The following is a 17,492-nucleotide window of genomic DNA, read 5'->3' on the forward strand; positions in this document are numbered from 1 at the left end:
TCTACAGCGCTGTGTCCTAGCGCACGTCCTTTCTCCAACAGTAACCTCCGCTCTACTGCGCTGGGTCCTAGTGCACGTCCTCCTCCAACAGTAAACCTCTGCTCTACTGCGCTGGGTCCTAGTGCACGTCCGGCTCCAACAGTAAACCTCTGCTCTACTGCGCTGGGTCCTAGCGCACGTCCTGCTCCAGCAGTAAACCTCTGCTGTACTGCGCTGGGCCCTAGCGCACGTCCTACTCCAACAGTAACCTCCGCTTTACTGCGCTGGGTCCTAGCACACATCCTTCTCCAACAGTAAACCTCTGCTCTACTGCGCTGGGTCCTAGCGCACGTCCTTCTCCAAAAGTAAACCTCTGCTCTACAGCGCTGGGTCCTAGCGCACGTCCTTCTCCAACAGTAAACCTCTCCTCTACTGCGCTGGGTCCTAGCGCACGTCCTTCTCCAACAGTAAGCCTCTGCTCTACTGCGCTGGGTCCTAGAGCACGTCCTTCTCCAACAGTAAACCTCTGCTCTACTGCGCTGGGTCCTAGCGCACGTCCGACTCCAACAGTAAACCTCTCCTCTACTGCACTGGGTCCTAGCGCATGTCCTTCTCCAACAGTAAACCTGTGCTCTACTGCGCTGAGTCCTAGCGCACGTCCTTCTCCAACAGTAAACCTCTGCTCTACTGCGCTGGGACCTAGCGCACGTCCGACTCCAACAGTAAACCTCTCCTCTACTGCGTTGGGTCCTAGCGCACGTCCTTCTCCAACAGTAAACCTCTACTCTACTGCGCTGGGTCCCAGTGCACGTCCGACTCCAACAGAAACCTCCGCTCTACTGCGCTGGGTCCTAGCACACGTCCTTCTCCAACAGTAAACCTCTGCTCTACTGCGCTGGGTCCTAGCGCACGTCCTTCTCCAACAGTAAACCTCTTCTCTACTGCGCTGGGTCCTAGCGCACGTCCTTCTCCAACAGTAAACCTCTGCTCTACTGCGCTGGGTCCTAGAGCACGTCCTTCTCCAACAGTAAACCTCTGCTCTACTGCGCTGAGTCCTGGCGCACGTCCTTCTCCAACAGTAAACCTCTCCTCTACTGCGCTGGGTCCTAGCGCACGTCCTTCTCCAACAGTAAACCTCTGCTCTACTGCGCTGGGTCCTAGCGCACGTCCTTCTCCAACAGTAAACCTCTGCTCTACTGCGCTGGGACCTAGCGCACGTCCGACTCCAACAGTAAACCTCTCCTCTACTGCGTTGGGTCCTAGCGCACGTCCTTCTCCAACAGTAAACCTCTGCTCTACTGCGCTGGGTCCCAGTGCATGTCCGACTCCAACAGTAAACCTCTGCTCTACTGCGCTGGGTCCTAGTGCACGTCCTTCTCCAACAGTAAACCTCTGCTCTACTGCGCTGGGTCCTAGCGCACGTCCTTCTCCAACAGTAACCTCTGCTCTACTACGCTGGGTCCTAGCGCACGTCCGACTCCAACAGTAAACCTCTGCTCTACTGCACTGGGTCCTAGCGCACGTCCTTCTCCAACAGTAAACCTCTGCTCTACTGTGCTGGGTCCTAGCGCACCTCCGACTCCAACAGTAAAACTCTGTTCTACTGCGCTGGGTCCTAGCGCACGTCCTACTCCAACAGTAAACCTCTGCTCTACTGCGCTGGGTCCTAGCGCACGTCCTTCTCCAACAGCAAACCTCACCTCTACTGCGCTGGGTCCTAGCGCACGTCCTTCTCCAACAGTAAACCTCTCCTCTACTGCGCTGGGTCCTAGCGCACGTCCTTCTCCAACAGTAAACCTCTGCTCTACTGCGCTGGGTCCTAGCGCACGTCCTTCTCCAACAGTAAACCTCTGCTCTGCGGCGCTGGGTCCGAGCGCACGTCCTTCTCCAACAGTAAACCTCTGCTCTACTGCGCTGGGTCCTAGCGCACGTCCAGCTCCAACAGAAACCTCCGCTCTACTGCGCTGGGTCCTAGCGCACGACCGACTCCAACAGTAAACCTCTGCTCTACTGCGCTGGGTCCTAGCGCACGTCCTTCTCCAACAGCAAAGCTCTCCTCTACTGCGCTGGGTCCTAGCGCACGTCCTACTCCAACAGTAAACCTCTGCTCTACTGCGCTGGGTCCTAGCGCACGTCCTTCTCCAACAGCAAACAACTCCTCTACTACGCTGGGTCCTAGCGCACGTCCGACTCCAACAGTAAACCTCTCCTCTACTGTGCTGGGTCCTAGCACACGTCCGACTCCAACAGTAAACCTCTGCTCTACTGCGCTGGGTCCTAGCGCACGTCCTTCTCCAACAGTAAACCTCTGCTCTACTGCGCTGGGTCCTAGCGCACGTCCTTCTCCAACAGCAAAGCTCTCCTCTACCGCGCTGGGTCCTAGCGCACGTCCTACTCCAACAGTAAACCTCTGCTCTACTGTGCTGGGTCCTAGCGCACGTCCTTCTCCAACAGCAAACAAGTCCTCTACTGCGCTGGGTCCTAGCGCACGTCCGACTCCAACAGTAAACCTCTCCTCTACTGCGCTGGGTCCTAGCGCACGTCCGACTCCAACAGTAAACTTCTGCTCTACTGTGCTGGGTCCTAGCACACGTCCGACTCCAACAGTAAACCTCAGCTCTACTGCGCTGGGTCCTAGCGCACGTCCTTCTCCAACTAAACCTCTGCTCTACTGCGCTGGGTCCTAGTGCACGTCCTGCTCCAACAGTAAAGCTCTGCTCTACTGCGCTGGGTCCTAGCACACGTCCTTCTCCAACAGTAAACCTCTACTCTACTGCGCTGCGTCCTAGCGCACGTCCTTCTCCAACAGTAAACCTCTGCTCTACTGCGCTGGGTCCTAGTGCACGTCCGACTAGAAAACAGTAAACCTCTCCTCTACTGCGCTGGGTCCTAGCGCATGTCCTTCTCCAACAGTAAACCTCTGCTCTACTGGGCTGGGTCCTAGCGCACGTCCTTCTCCAACAGTAAACCTCTGCTCTACTGCGCTGGTTCCTAGTGCACATCCTTCTCCAACAGTAAACCTCTGCTCTACTGTGCTGGGTCCTAGTGCACGTCCTTCTCCAACAGTAAACCTCCGCTCTACTGCGATGGGTCCTAGCGCACGTCCTTCTCCAACAGTAAACCTCTCCTCTACTGCGCTGCGTCCTAGCGCACGTCCTTCTCCAACAGTAAACCTCTGCTCTACTGCACTGGGTCCTAGCGCACGTCCGACTCCAACAGTAAACCTCTGCTCTACTGCGCTGGGTCCTAGCGCACGTCCGACTCCAACAGTAAACCTCTGCTCTACAGCGCTGGGTCCTAGTGCACGTCCTTCTCCAACAGTAAACCTCCGCTCTACTGCACTGGGCCCTAGCGCACGTCCTACTCCAACAGTAACCTCCGCTTTACTGCGCTGGGTCCTAGCACACGTCCTTCTCCAACAGTAAACCTCTCCTCTACTGCGCTGGGTCCTAGCGCATGTCCTTCTCCAACAGTAAACCTCTGCTCTACTGCACTGGGTCCTACCGCACGTCCTTCTCCAACAGTAAACCTCTGCTCTACTGCGCTGGGTCCTAGCGCACGTCCGACTCCAACAGTAACCTCCGCTCTACTGCGCTGGGTCCGAGCGCACGTCCTCCTCCAACAGTAAACTTCTGCTCAACTGCGCTGGGTCCTAGCGCACGTCCTTCTCCAACAGTAAACCTCTGCTCTACTGCGCTGGGTCCTAGCGCACGTCCGACTCCAACAGTAAACTTCTGCTCTACTGTGCTGGGTCCTAGCACACGTCCGACTCCAACAGTAAACCTCAGCTCTACTGCGCTGGGTCCTAGCGCACGTCCTTCTCCAACTAAACCTCTGCTCTACTGCGCTGGGTCCTAGTGCACGTCCGACTCCAACAGTAAACCTCTGCTCTACTGCGCTGGGTCCTAGCACACGTCCTTCTCCAACAGTAAACCTCTGCTCTACTGCGCTGCGTCCTAGCGCACGTCCTTCTCCAACAGTAAACCTCTGCTCTACTGCGCTGGGTCCTAGTGCACGTCCGACTCCAACAGTAAACCTCTCCTCTACTGCGTTGGGTCCTAGCGCACGTCCTTCTCCAACAGTAAACCTCTACTCTACTGCGCTGGGTCCCAGTGCACGTCCGACTCCAACAGAAACCTCCGCTCTACTGCGCTGGGTCCTAGCACACGTCCTTCTCCAACAGTAAACCTCTGCTCTACTGCGCTGGGTCCTAGCGCACGTCCTTCTCCAACAGTAAACCTCTGCTCTACTGCGCTGGGTCCCAGCGCACGTCCTACTCCAGCAGTAAACCTTTGCTGTACTGCGCTGGGCCCTAGCGCACGTCCTACTCCAACAGTAACCTCCGCTTTACTGCACTGGGTCCTAGCACACGTCCTTCTCCAACAGTAAACCTCTCCTCTACTGCGCTGGGTCCTAGCGCACGTCCTTCTCCAAAAGTAAACCTCTGCTCTACTGCGCTGGGTCCTAGCGCACGTCCTTCTCCAACAGTAAACCTCTCATCTACTGCACTGGGTCCTAGCGCACGTCCTTCTCCAACAGTAAACCTCTGCTCTACTGCGCTGGGTCCTAGAGCACGTCCTTCTCCAACAGTAAACCTCTGCTCTACTGCGCAAGGTCCTAGAGCACGTCCTTCTCCAACAGTAAACATCTGCTGTACTGCGCTGGGTCCTAGCGCACGTCCTTCTCCAACAGTAAACCTCTCCTCTACTGCGCTGGGTCCTAGCGTACGTCCTTCTCCAATAGTAAACCTCTGCTCTACTGCGCTGGGTCCCAGCGCACGTCCTTCTCCAATAGTAAACCTCTGCTCTACTGCGCTGGGTCCGAGCGCACGTCCGACTCAAACAGTAAAGCGCTGCTGTACTGCGCTGGTTCCTAGTGCACGTCCTTCTCCAACAGTAAACCTCTGCTCTACTGCGCTGGGTCCTAGTGCACGTCCTTCTCCAACAGTAAACCTCTGCTCAACTGCGCTGGGTCCTAGCGCACGTCCGACTCCAACAGAAACCTCCGCTCTACTGCGCTGGGTCCTAGCGCACGTCCGACTCCAACAGTAAACCTCTGCTCTACTGCGCTGGGTCCGAGCGCACGTCCGACTCAAACAGTAAACCTCTGCTCTACTGCGCTGAGTCCTAGCGCACGTCCTTCTCCAACAGTAAACCTCTCCTCTACTGCGCTGGGTCCTAGCGCACGTCCTTCTCCAACAGTAAACCTCTGCTCTACTGCGCTGGGTCCTAGCGCACGTCCTTCTCCAACAGTAAACCTCTGCTCTACTGCGCTGGGACCTAGCGCACGTCCGACTCCAACAGTAAACCTCTCCTCTACTGCGTTGGGTCCTAGCGCACGTCCTTCTCCAACAGTAAACCTCTACTCTACTGCGCTGGGTCCCAGTGCATGTCCGACTCCCACAGTAAACCTCTGCTCTACTGCGCTGGGTCCTAGTGCACGTCCTTCTCCAACAGTAAACCTCTGCTCTACTACGCTGGGTCCTAGCGCACGTCCGACTCCAACAGTAAACCTCTGCTATACTGCACTGGGTCCTAGCGCACGTCCTTCTCCAACAGTAAACCTCTGCTCTACTGCGCTGGGTCCTAGCGCACCTCCGACTCCAACAGTAAACCTCTGTTCTACTGCGCTGGGTCCTAGCGCACGTCCTACTCCAAAAGTAAACCTCTGCTCTACTGCGCTGGGTCCTAGCGCACGTCCTTCTCCAACAGCAAACCTCACCTCTACTGCGCTGGGTCCTAGCGCACGTCCGGCTCCAACAGAAACCTCCGCTCTACTGCGCTGGGTCCTAGCGCACGACCGACTCCAACAGTAAACCTCTGCTCTACTGCGCTGGGTCCTAGCGCACGTCCTTCTCCAACAGCAAAGCTCTCCTCTACTGCGCTGGGTCCTAGCGCACTTCCTACTCCAACAGTAAACCTCTGCTCTACTGCGCTGGGTCCTAGCGCACGTCCTTCTCCAACAGCAAACCTCTCCTCTACTGCGCTGGGTCCTAGCGCACGTCCGACTCCAACAGTAAACTTCTGCTCTACTGTGCTGGGTCCTAGCACACGTCCGACTCCAACAGTAAACCTCAGCTCTACTGCGCTGGGTCCTAGCGCACGTCCTTCTCCAACTAAACCTCTGCTCTACTGCGCTGGGTCCTAGTGCACGTCCAACTCCAACAGTAAACCTCTGCTCTACTGCGCTGGGTCCTAGCGCACGTCCTGCTCCAACAGTAAAGCTCTGCTCTACTTGCCTGGGTCCTATCACACGTCCTTCTCCAACAGTAAACCTCTGCTCTACTGCGCTGCGTCCTAGCGCACGTCCTTCTCCAACAGTAAACCTCTGCTCTACTGGGCTGGGTCCTAGCGCACGTCCTTCTCCAACAGTAAACCTCTGCTCTAGTGCGCTGGGTCCGAGCGAACGTCCGACTCAAACAGTAAACCGCTGCTCTACTGCGCTGGTTCCTAGTGCACATCCTTCTCCAACAGTAAACCTCTGCTCTACTGGGCTTGGTCCTAGCGCACGTACTTCTCCAACAGTAAACCTCTGCTCTACTATGCTGGGTCCTAGCGCACGTCCTTCTCCAAAAGTAAACCTCTGTTCTACTGCGCTGGGTCCTAGCGCACGTTCTTCTCCAACAGTAATCCTCTGCTCTACTGCGCTGGGTCCTAGCGCACATCCGACTCCAACAGTAACCTCTGCTCTACTGCGCTGTGTCCTAGCGCACGTCCTTCTCCAACAGTAAACCTCTGCTCTACTGCGCTGGGTCCAAGCGCACGTCCGACTCAAACAGTAAACCTCTGCTCTGCTCCGCTGGGTCCTAGTGCACGTCCTTCTCCAACAGAAACATCCGCTCTACTGCGCTGGGTCCTAGCGCACGTCCTTCTCCAACAGTAAACCTCTGCTCTACTGCGCTGGTTCCTAGTGCACGTCCTTCTCCAACAGTAAACCTCTGCTCTACTGCGCTGGGTCCGAGCGCACGTCCGACTCAAACAGTAAACCTCTGGTCTACTGCGCTGGGTCCTAGCGCACGTCCTTCTCCAACAGTAAACCTCTGCTCTACTGTGCTGGGTCCTAGCGCACGTCCTTCTCCAACAGTAAACCTCTGCTCTACAGCGCTGGTTCCTAGCGCACGTCCTTCTCCAACGGTAAACCTCTGCTCCACTGCGCTGGGTCCTAGCGCACGTCCGTCTCCAACAGTAAACCTCTGCTCTACTGCGCTGGGTCCGAGCGCACGTCCGACTCAAACAGTAAACCGCTGCTCTACTGCGCTGGTTCCTAGTGCACATCCTTCTCCAACAGTAAACCTCTGCTCTACTGCGCTGGGTCCTAGTGCACGTCCTTCTCCAACAGTAAACCTCTGCTCAACTGCGCTGGGTCCTAGCGCACGTCCGACTGCAACAGTAACCTCCGCTCTACTGCGCTGGGTCCTAGTGCACGTCCTTCTCCAACAGTAAACCTCCGCTCTACTGCGATGGGTCCTAGCGCACGTCCTTCTCCAACAGTAAACCTCTCCTCTACTGCGCTGGGTCCTAGCGCACGTCCTTCTCCAACAGTAAACCTCCGCTCTACTGCGCTGGGTCCTAGCGCACGTCCTGCTCCAGCAGTAAACCTCTGCTGTACTGCAATGGGCCCTAGCGCACGTCCTACTCCAACAGTAACCTCCGCTTTACTGCGCTGGGTCCTAGCACACGTCCTTCTCCAACAGTAAACCTCTCCTCTACTGCGCTGGGTCCTAGCGCATGTCCTTCTCCAACAGTAAACCTCTGCACTACTGCACTGGGTCCTAGCGCACGTCCTTCTCCAACAGTAAACCTCTGCTCTACTGCGCTGGGTCCTAGCGCACGTCCGACTCCAACAGTAACCTCCGCTCTACTGCGCTGGGTCCGAGCGCACGTCCTCCTCCAACAGTAAACTTCTGCTCAACTGCGCTGGGTCCTAGCGCACGTCCTTCTCCAACAGTAAACCTCTGCTCTACTGTGCTGGGTCCTAGCGCACGTCCTTCTCCAACAGTAAACCTCTGCTCTACAGCGCTGGGTCCTAGCGCACGTCCTTCTCCAACAGTAAACCTCTGCTCTACTGCGCCGGGTCCTAGCGCACGTCCTTCTCCAACAGTAAACCTCTGCTCTACTGCGCTGTGTCCTAGCGCACGTCCTTCTCCAACAGTAAACCTCTGCTCTACTGCGCTGGGTCCAAGCGCACGTCCGACTCAAACAGTAAACCTCTGCTCTGCTGCGCTGGGTCCTAGTGCACGTCCTTCTCCAACAGAAACATCCGCTCTACTGCGCTGGGTCCTAGCGCACGTCCTTCTCCAACAGTAAACCTCTGCTCTACTGCGCTGGTTCCTAGTGCACGTCCTTCTCCAACAGTAAACCTCTGCTCTACTGCGCTGGGTCCGAGCGCACGTCCGACTCAAACAGTAAACCTCTGCTCTACTGCGCTGGGTCCTAGCGCACGTCCTTCTCCAACAGTAAACCTCTGCTCTACTGTACTGGGTCCTAGCGCACGTCCTTCTCCAACAGTAAACCTCTGCTCTACAGCGCTGGTTCCTAGCGCACGTCCTTCTCCAACGGTAAACCTCTGCTCCACTGCGCTGGGTCCTAGCGCACGTCCGTCTCCAACAGTAAACCTCTGCTCTACTGCGCTGGGTCCGAGCGCACGTCCGACTCAAACAGTAAACCGCTGCTCTACTGCGCTGGTTCCTAGTGCACATCCTTCTCCAACAGTAAACCTCTGCTCTACTGCGCTGGGTCCTAGTTCACGTCCTTCTCCAACAGTAAACCTCTGCTCAACTGCGCTGGGTCCTAGCGCACGTCCGACTGCAACAGTAACCTCCGCTCTACTGCGCTGGGTCCTAGTGCACGTCCTTCTCCAACAGTAAACCTCCGCTCTACTGCGATGGTTCCTAGCGCACGTCCTTCTCCAACAGTAAACCTCTCCTCTACTGCGCTGGGTCCTAGCGCACGTCCTTCTCCAACAGTAAACCTCTGCTCTACTGCACTGGGTCCTAGCGCACGTCCGACTCCAACAGTAAACCTCTGCTCTACTGCGCTGGGTCCTAGCGCACGTCCGACTGCAACAGTAACCTCCGCTCTACTGCGCTGGGTCCTAGCGCACGTCCTTCTCCAACAGTAAACCTCCGCTCTACTGCGCTGGATCCTAGCGCACGTTCTGCTTCAGCAGTAAACCTCTGCTGTACTGCACTGGGCCCTAGCGCACGTCCTACTCCAACAGTAACCTCCGCTTTACTGCGCTGGGTCCTAGCACACGTCCTTCTCCAACAGTAAACCTCTCCTCTACTGCGCTGGGTCCTAGCACATGTCCTTCTCCAACAGTAAACCTCTGCTCTACTGCACTGGGTCCTAGCGCACGTCCTTCTCCAACAGTAAACCTCTGCTCTACTGCGCTGGGTCCTAGCGCACGTCCGACTCCAACAGTAACCTCCGCTCTACTGCGCTGGGTCCGAGCGCACGTCCTCCTCCAACAGTAAACTTCTGCTCAACTGCGCTGGGTCCTAGCGCACGTCCTTCTCCAACAGTAAACCTCTGCTCTACTGTGCTGGGTCCTAGCGCACGTCCTTCTCCAACAGTAAACCTCTGCTCTACAGCGCTGGGTCCTAGCGCACGTCCTTCTCCAACAGTAAACCTCTGCTCTACTGCGCCGGGTCCTAGCGCACGTCCTTCTCCAACAGTAAACCTCTGCTCTACAGCGCTGGGTCCTAGCGCACGTTCTTCTCCAACAGTAAACCTCTGCTCTACTGCGCTGGGTCCGAGCGCACGTCCGACTCAAACAGTAAACTTCTGCTCTACTGCGCTGGGTCCTAGCGCACGTCCTTCTCCAACAGTAAACCTCTGCTCTACTGTGCTGGGTCCTAGCGCACGTCCTTCTCCAACAGTAAACCTCTGCTCTACAGCGCTGGTTCCTAGCGCACGTCCTTCTCCAACGGTAAACCTCTGCTCCACTGCGCTGGGTCCTAGCGCACGTCCGTCTCCAACAGTAAACCTCTGCTCTACTGCGCTGGGTCCGAGCGCACGTCCGACTCAAACAGTAAACCGCTGCTCTACTGCGCTGGTTCCTAGTGCACATCCTTCTCCAACAGTAAACCTCTGCTCTGCTGCGCTGGGTCCTAGTGCACGTCCTTCTCCAACAGTAAACCTCTGCTCAACTGCGCTGGGTCCTAGCGCACGTCCTTCTCCAACAGTAAACCTCTGCTCTACTGCGCTGGGTCCTAGCGCACGTCCGACTCCAACAGTAACCTCCGCTCTACTGCGCTGGGTCCGAGCGCACGTCCTCCTCCAACAGTAAACTTCTGCTCAACTGCGCTGGGTCCTAGTGCACGTCCTTCTCCAACAGTAAACCTCTGCTCTACTGCGCTGGGTCCTAGCGCACGTCCTTCTCCAACAGTAAACCTCTGCTCTACTGCGCTGGGTCCTAGCGCACGTCCGACTCCAACAGTAACCTCCGCTCTACTGCGCTGGGTCCGAGCGCACGTCCTCCTCCAACAGTAAACTTCTGCTCAACTGCGCTGGGTCCTAGTGCACGTCCTTCTCCAACAGTAAACCTCTGCTCTACTGCGCTGGGTCCTAGCGCACGTCCTTCTCCAACAGTAAACCTCTGCTCTACTGCGCCGGGTCCTAGCGCACGTCCTTCTCCAACAGTAAACCTCTGCTCTACAGCGCTGGGTCCTAGCGCACGTACTTCTCCAACAGTAAACCTCTGCTCAACTGCGCTGGGTCCTAGCGCACGTCCTTCTCCAACAGTAAACCTCTGCTCAACTGCGCTGGGTCCTAGCGCACGTCCTTCTCCAACAGTAAACCTCTGCTCAACTGCGCTGGGTCTTAGCGCACGTCCTTCTCCAACAGTAAACCTCTGCTCTACTGCGCTGGGTCCTAGCGCACGTCCTGCTCCAGCAGTAAACCTCTGCTGTACTGCACTGGGCCCTAGCGCACGTCCTACTCCAACAGTAACCTCCGCTTTACTGCGCTGGGTCCTAGCACACGTCCTTCTCCAACAGTAAACCTCTCCTCTACTGCGCTGGGTCCTAGCGCATGTCCTTCTCCAACAGTAAACCTCTGCTCTACTGCACTGGGTCCTACCGCACGTCCTTCTCCAACAGTAAACCTCTGCTCTACTGCGCTGGGTCCTAGCGCACGTCCGACTCCAACAGTAACCTCCGCTCTACTGCGCTGGGTCCGAGCGCACGTCCTCCTCCAACAGTAAACTTCTGCTCAACTGCGCTGGGTCCTAGCGCACGTCCTTCTCCAACAGTAAACCTCTGCTCTACTGCGCTGGGTCCTAGCGCACGTCCGACTCCAACAGTAAACTTCTGCTCTACTGTGCTGGGTCCTAGCACACGTCCGACTCCAACAGTAAACCTCAGCTCTACTGCGCTGGGTCCTAGCGCACGTCCTTCTCCAACTAAACCTCTGCTCTACTGCGCTGGGTCCTAGTGCACGTCCGACTCCAACAGTAAACCTCTGCTCTACTGCGCTGGGTCCTAGCACACGTCCTTCTCCAACAGTAAACCTCTGCTCTACTGCGCTGCGTCCTAGCGCACGTCCTTCTCCAACAGTAAACCTCTGCTCTACTGCGCTGGGTCCTAGTGCACGTCCGACTCCAACAGTAAACCTCTCCTCTACTGCGTTGGGTCCTAGCGCACGTCCTTCTCCAACAGTAAACCTCTACTCTACTGCGCTGGGTCCCAGTGCACGTCCGACTCCAACAGAAACCTCCGCTCTACTGCGCTGGGTCCTAGCACACGTCCTTCTCCAACAGTAAACCTCTGCTCTACTGCGCTGGGTCCTAGCGCACGTCCTTCTCCAACAGTAAACCTCTGCTCTACTGCGCTGGGTCCCAGCGCACGTCCTGCTCCAGCAGTAAACCTTTGCTGTACTGCGCTGGGCCCTAGCGCACGTCCTACTCCAACAGTAACCTCCGCTTTACTGCACTGGGTCCTAGCACACGTCCTTCTCCAACAGTAAACCTCTCCTCTACTGCGCTGGGTCCTAGCGCACGTCCTTCTCCAAAAGTAAACCTCTGCTCTACTGCGCTGGGTCCTAGCGCACGTCCTTCTCCAACAGTAAACCTCTCATCTACTGCACTGGGTCCTAGCGCACGTCCTTCTCCAACAGTAAACCTCTGCTCTACTGCGCTGGGTCCTAGAGCACGTCCTTCTCCAACAGTAAACCTCTGCTCTACTGCGCTGGGTCCTAGAGCACGTCCTTCTCCAACAGTAAACATCTGCTGTACTGCGCTGGGTCCTAGCGCACGTCCTTCTCCAACAGTAAACCTCTCCTCTACTGCGCTGGGTCCTAGCGTACGTCCTTCTCCAATAGTAAACCTCTGCTCTACTGCGCTGGGTCCCAGCGCACGTCCTTCTCCAATAGTAAACCTCTGCTCTACTGCGCTGGGTCCGAGCGCACGTCCGACTCAAACAGTAAAGCGCTGCTGTACTGCGCTGGTTCCTAGTGCACGTCCTTCTCCAACAGTAAACCTCTGCTCTACTGCGCTGGGTCCTAGTGCACGTCCTTCTCCAACAGTAAACCTCTGCTCAACTGCGCTGGGTCCTAGCGCACGTCCGACTCCAACAGAAACCTCCGCTCTACTGCGCTGGGTCCTAGCGCACGTCCGACTCCAACAGTAAACCTCTGCTCTACTGCGCTGGGTCCGAGCGCACGTCCGACTCAAACAGTAAACCTCTGCTCTACTGCGCTGAGTCCTAGCGCACGTCCTTCTCCAACAGTAAACCTCTCCTCTACTGCGCTGGGTCCTAGCGCACGTCCTTCTCCAACAGTAAACCTCTGCTCTACTGCGCTGGGTCCTAGCGCACGTCCTTCTCCAACAGTAAACCTCTGCTCTACTGCGCTGGGACCTAGCGCACGTCCGACTCCAACAGTAAACCTCTCCTCTACTGCGTTGGGTCCTAGCGCACGTCCTTCTCCAACAGTAAACCTCTACTCTACTGCGCTGGGTCCCAGTGCATGTCCGACTCCCACAGTAAACCTCTGCTCTACTGCGCTGGGTCCTAGTGCACGTCCTTCTCCAACAGTAAACCTCTGCTCTACTACGCTGGGTCCTAGCGCACGTCCGACTCCAACAGTAAACCTCTGCTATACTGCACTGGGTCCTAGCGCACGTCCTTCTCTAACAGTAAACCTCTGCTCTACTGCGCTGGGTCCTAGCGCACCTCCGACTCCAACAGTAAACCTCTGTTCTACTGCGCTGGGTCCTAGCGCACGTCCTACTCCAAAAGTAAACCTCTGCTCTACTGCGCTGGGTCCTAGCGCACGTCCTTCTCCAACAGCAAACCTCACCTCTACTGCGCTGGGTCCTAGCGCACGTCCGGCTCCAACAGAAACCTCCGCTCTACTGCGCTGGGTCCTAGCGCACGACCGACTCCAACAGTAAACCTCTGCTCTACTGCGCTGGGTCCTAGCGCACGTCCTTCTCCAACAGCAAAGCTCTCCTCTACTGCGCTGGGTCCTAGCGCACTTCCTACTCCAACAGTAAACCTCTGCTCTACTGCGCTGGGTCCTAGCGCACGTCCTTCTCCAACAGCAAACCTCTCCTCTACTGCGCTGGGTCCTAGCGCACGTCCGACTCCAACAGTAAACTTCTGCTCTACTGTGCTGGGTCCTAGCACACGTCCGACTCCAACAGTAAACCTCAGCTCTACTGCGCTGGGTCCTAGCGCACGTCCTTCTCCAACTAAACCTCTGCTCTACTGCGCTGGGTCCTAGTGCACGTCCAACTCCAACAGTAAACCTCTGCTCTACTGCGCTGGGTCCTAGCGCACGTCCTGCTCCAACAGTAAAGCTCTGCTCTACTTGCCTGGGTCCTATCACACGTCCTTCTCCAACAGTAAACCTCTGCTCTACTGCGCTGCGTCCTAGCGCACGTCCTTCTCCAACAGTAAACCTCTGCTCTACTGGGCTGGGTCCTAGCGCACGTCCTTCTCCAACAGTAAACCTCTGCTCTAGTGCGCTGGGTCCGAGCGAACGTCCGACTCAAACAGTAAACCGCTGCTCTACTGCGCTGGTTCCTAGTGCACATCCTTCTCCAACAGTAAACCTCTGCTCTACTGGGCTTGGTCCTAGCGCACGTACTTCTCCAACAGTAAACCTCTGCTCTACTATGCTGGGTCCTAGCGCACGTCCTTCTCCAAAAGTAAACCTCTGTTCTACTGCGCTGGGTCCTAGCGCACGTTCTTCTCCAACAGTAATCCTCTGCTCTACTGCGCTGGGTCCTAGCGCACATCCGACTCCAACAGTAACCTCTGCTCTACTGCGCTGTGTCCTAGCGCACGTCCTTCTCCAACAGTAAACCTCTGCTCTACTGCGCTGGGTCCAAGCGCACGTCCGACTCAAACAGTAAACCTCTGCTCTGCTCCGCTGGGTCCTAGTGCACGTCCTTCTCCAACAGAAACATCCGCTCTACTGCGCTGGGTCCTAGCGCACGTCCTTCTCCAACAGTAAACCTCTGCTCTACTGCGCTGGGTCCTAGTGCACATCCTTCTCCAACAGTAAACCTCTGCTCTACTGGGCTTGGTCCTAGCGCACGTACTTCTCCAACAGTAAACCTCTGCTCTACTATGCTGGGTCCTAGCGCACGTCCTTCTCCAAAAGTAAACCTCTGTTCTACTGCGCTGGGTCCTAGCGCACGTTCTTCTCCAACAGTAATCCTCTGCTCTACTGCGCTGGGTCCTAGCGCACATCCGACTCCAACAGTAACCTCTGCTCTACTGCGCTGTGTCCTAGCGCACGTCCTTCTCCAACAGTAAACCTCTGCTCTACTGCGCTGGGTCCAAGCGCACGTCCGACTCAAACAGTAAACCTCTGCTCTGCTCCGCTGGGTCCTAGTGCACGTCCTTCTCCAACAGAAACATCCGCTCTACTGCGCTGGGTCCTAGCGCACGTCCTTCTCCAACAGTAAACCTCTGCTCTACTGCGCTGGTTCCTAGTGCACGTCCTTCTCCAACAGTAAACCTCTGCTCTACTGCGCTGGGTCCGAGCGCACGTCCGACTCAAACAGTAAACCTCTGGTCTACTGCGCTGGGTCCTAGCGCACGTCCTTCTCCAACAGTAAACCTCTGCTCTACTGTGCTGGGTCCTAGCGCACGTCCTTCTCCAACAGTAAACCTCTGCTCTACAGCGCTGGTTCCTAGCGCACGTCCTTCTCCAACGGTAAACCTCTGCTCCACTGCGCTGGGTCCTAGCGCACGTCCGTCTCCAACAGTAAACCTCTGCTCTACTGCGCTGGGTCCGAGCGCACGTCCGACTCAAACAGTAAACCGCTGCTCTACTGCGCTGGTTCCTAGTGCACATCCTTCTCCAACAGTAAACCTCTGCTCTACTGCGCTGGGTCCTAGTGCACGTCCTTCTCCAACAGTAAACCTCTGCTCAACTGCGCTGGGTCCTAGCGCACGTCCGACTGCAACAGTAACCTCCGCTCTACTGCGCTGGGTCCTAGTGCACGTCCTTCTCCAACAGTAAACCTCCGCTCTACTGCGATGGGTCCTAGCGCACGTCCTTCTCCAACAGTAAACCTCTCCTCTACTGCGCTGGGTCCTAGCGCACGTCCTTCTCCAACAGTAAACCTCCGCTCTACTGCGCTGGGTCCTAGCGCACGTCCTGCTCCAGCAGTAAACCTCTGCTGTACTGCAATGGGCCCTAGCGCACGTCCTACTCCAACAGTAACCTCCGCTTTACTGCGCTGGGTCCTAGCACACGTCCTTCTCCAACAGTAAACCTCTCCTCTACTGCGCTGGGTCCTAGCGCATGTCCTTCTCCAACAGTAAACCTCTGCACTACTGCACTGGGTCCTAGCGCACGTCCTTCTCCAACAGTAAACCTCTGCTCTACTGCGCTGGGTCCTAGCGCACGTCCGACTCCAACAGTAACCTCCGCTCTACTGCGCTGGGTCCGAGCGCACGTCCTCCTCCAACAGTAAACTTCTGCTCAACTGCGCTGGGTCCTAGCGCACGTCCTTCTCCAACAGTAAACCTCTGCTCTACTGTGCTGGGTCCTAGCGCACGTCCTTCTCCAACAGTAAACCTCTGCTCTACAGCGCTGGGTCCTAGCGCACGTCCTTCTCCAACAGTAAACCTCTGCTCTACTGCGCCGGGTCCTAGCGCACGTCCTTCTCCAACAGTAAACCTCTGCTCTACTGCGCTGTGTCCTAGCGCACGTCCTTCTCCAACAGTAAACCTCTGCTCTACTGCGTTGGGTCCAAGCGCACGTCCGACTCAAACAGTAAACCTCTGCTCTGCTGCGCTGGGTCCTAGTGCACGTCCTTCTCCAACAGAAACATCCGCTCTACTGCGCTGGGTCCTAGCGCACGTCCTTCTCCAACAGTAAACCTCTGCTCTACTGCGCTGGTTCCTAGTGCACGTCCTTCTCCAACAGTAAACCTCTGCTCTACTGCGCTGGGTCCGAGCGCACGTCCGACTCAAACAGTAAACCTCTGCTCTACTGCGCTGGGTCCTAGCGCACGTCCTTCTCCAACAGTAAACCTCTGCTCTACTGTACTGGGTCCTAGCGCACGTCCTTCTCCAACAGTAAACCTCTGCTCTACAGCGCTGGTTCCTAGCGCACGTCCTTCTCCAACGGTAAACCTCTGCTCCACTGCGCTGGGTCCTAGCGCACGTCCGTCTCCAACAGTAAACCTCTGCTCTACTGCGCTGGGTCCGAGCGCACGTCCGACTCAAACAGTAAACCGCTGCTCTACTGCGCTGGTTCCTAGTGCACATCCTTCTCCAACAGTAAACCTCTGCTCTACTGCGCTGGGTCCTAGTTCACGTCCTTCTCCAACAGTAAACCTCTGCTCAACTGCGCTGGGTCCTAGCGCACGTCCGACTGCAACAGTAACCTCCGCTCTACTGCGCTGGGTCCTAGTGCACGTCCTTCTCCAACAGTAAACCTCCGCTCTACTGCGATGGTTCCTAGCGCACGTCCTTCTCCAACAGTAAACCTCTCCTCTACTGCGCTGGGTCCTAGCGCACGTCCTTCTCCAACAGTAAACCTCTGCTCTACTGCACTGGGTCCTAGCGCACGTCCGACTCCAACAGTAAACCTCTGCTCTACTGCGCTGGGTCCTAGCGCACGTCCGACTGCAACAGTAACCTCCGCTCTACTGCGCTGGGTCCTAGCGCACGTCCTTCTCCAACAGTAAACCTCCGCTCTACTGCGCTGGATCCTAGCGCACGTTCTGCTTCAGCAGTAAACCTCTGCTGTACTGCACTGGGCCCTAGCGCACGTCCTACTCCAACAGTAACCTCCGCTTTACTGCGCTGGGTCCTAGCACACGTCCTTCTCCAACAGTAAACCTCTCCTCTACTGCGCTGGGTCCTAGCACATGTCCTTCTCCAACAGTAAACCTCTGCTCTACTGCACTGGGTCCTAGCGCACGTCCTTCTCCAACAGTAAACCTCTGCTCTACTGCGCTGGGTCCTAGCGCACGTCCGACTCCAACAGTAACCTCCGCTCTACTGCGCTGGGTCCGAGCGCACGTCCTCCTCCAACAGTAAACTT

Source organism: Hypanus sabinus, chromosome 9, assembly GCF_030144855.1.
Source record: "Hypanus sabinus isolate sHypSab1 chromosome 9, sHypSab1.hap1, whole genome shotgun sequence".
Classification (NCBI taxonomy): domain Eukaryota; kingdom Metazoa; phylum Chordata; class Chondrichthyes; order Myliobatiformes; family Dasyatidae; genus Hypanus; species Hypanus sabinus.